Source organism: Oryzias melastigma, linkage group LG18, assembly GCF_002922805.2.
Source record: "Oryzias melastigma strain HK-1 linkage group LG18, ASM292280v2, whole genome shotgun sequence".
Taxonomy (NCBI): domain Eukaryota; kingdom Metazoa; phylum Chordata; class Actinopteri; order Beloniformes; family Adrianichthyidae; genus Oryzias; species Oryzias melastigma.
In genome coordinates this window covers 3,801,157-3,803,049 of record NC_050529.1, presented here as the reverse complement: position 1 = coordinate 3,803,049, position 1,893 = coordinate 3,801,157, and positions in this window count along the sequence as shown.

The following is a 1,893-nucleotide window of genomic DNA, read 5'->3' as shown; positions in this document are numbered from 1 at the left end:
CACAAAATCCGGATGACTTCAATAAAATCCATCCAGATGATCCCGAAGTTAAAACCTATGCATATGTGAATGCTGTTGATGCCAGTGAAAAGAATGACCCAGTCATGACCTTCATTAATCACTTCTCTTCATGGGTCAAACTAAAAAGGATGGTTGGTTGGCTATTCAGGTTCAAGTGTTTATTGTTGACGCTTGTTCAAAAAAGAAAACGACAAGAAGCCAATCTGACAAGCTCCAGCTCTGATGGCGTGAGTAGACAAAGACAGAACTTTGAAGTACGTCGGAACAAGATTGATCAGAATAAATCACTGGAGGAGTTCAAAGATGCAGAAACTGCTATTATTTGTTATTGTCAACGGAAAAGATATTCACAAGAAGTCACAAGTTTGCAGAAAGGAGGGTGCATAAAAAAGACTAGTCACCTCTACAAGCTCAACCCTATTCTTGGAGAAGACGGTGTCTGAAAGGCAGCTGTGTGTGGAGACGATAACTGCTGCTCATCCCTCCTTGACCTCGGCATCCCTGCAATCTCCCTCCCCTCCCAAGCATAGTCTGGATGTGTGCTCCTGGAAGCAGCTAAAGGACTATTGCTAAGGTGTCCCCCCCCTCCGCCCATCCCACCCACCAAACCTCATGTATTGTGTCTTCGAATGTATTGTGCTTCTTTGTTATGGTGGATTTTTTTGCTTGTATCTAAACATTGTACACAGTGTTGAGATATGACCTTTTTTTGCCACCCATTAAACCCCCCCCTCCCCCTCGTGGCCTTCTTCTCCCAAGCTAATAAGGGGCGCTGCTCAGTGGACGCTTCCGCAGTGAACCTTGAACTGTCTGTTTACTTCTCTCTGTTTGTCTTGTTCTTGGTTGTACTGAAAAACAATGAATTTCCCCCCAGGGGATTAATAAAGTATCTTGATTGATTGATTGATTGATTAAGAGTTGGGGGAAGGCTTAGCAGAGCAGCTATGCCATCTGAAGCAAAACATCCAGCTATAGTGGCAAAGGACCTTCACATTTCTGAACTTATTCTATGACATGTGCATCAACAAACAGGACATGGTGGACGCAATCACATGCTTGCAGAGCTACGTCAAAGATTTTGGATTCCAGGAGCTAGCACTGCTATCAGAAAGACTCTATCTAAGTGTATTACTTGTCGCAGGCTGCATGCTGCACCAGGATGTCAAAAGATGGCAGATCTTCCTTTAGCAAGAGTATGCCCGGATGAACCTCCATTTACACGTGTAGGAGTTGATTGTTTCGGCCCCTTTGAAGTTAAATGTGGGAGGAGCATCATAAAACGCTATGGAGTCATCTTTACTTGTTTGGCAACAAGAGCGGTGCATCTAGAAGTTTTGTCATCATTAGACACAGATTCCTTCATCAATAGCTTCCGAAGGTTCAGTGCCAGGCGTGGACAAGTACTGGAGCTACATTCAGATAATGGAACCAATTTCGTTGGAGCTGAACATGAGCTAAGAGAGGGAATAAGAAGATGGAATCATTCTCAGATCAATGACACCCTCCTTGAGAAGGGAATCGAGTGGATCTTTAATCCTCCCAGTGGATCACATCATGGTGGAGTGTGGGAGCATCTGATTAAATCAGTGCGAAAGATTATGAACTCAGTGCTAAGGACTCAGAATCTGGATGAAGAAGGTCTTCATACTTTTTTTTGTGAAGCTGAAGCGATCATCAACAGTCGACCGATAACCAAGGCCTCCACTGACATCAATGACTTAGAGGCTTTGACACCAAACCATCTACCGCTCCTTAAGTCTAAACCCTCATTTGGTCTAACAACCCCTGATCATGCTGTAGTATCGCGAGACTGACAGGTGTGTGGGTGAGTAAATCTGGCGGCGCGTGAGTAGCTAAACAAACATTTGCAGC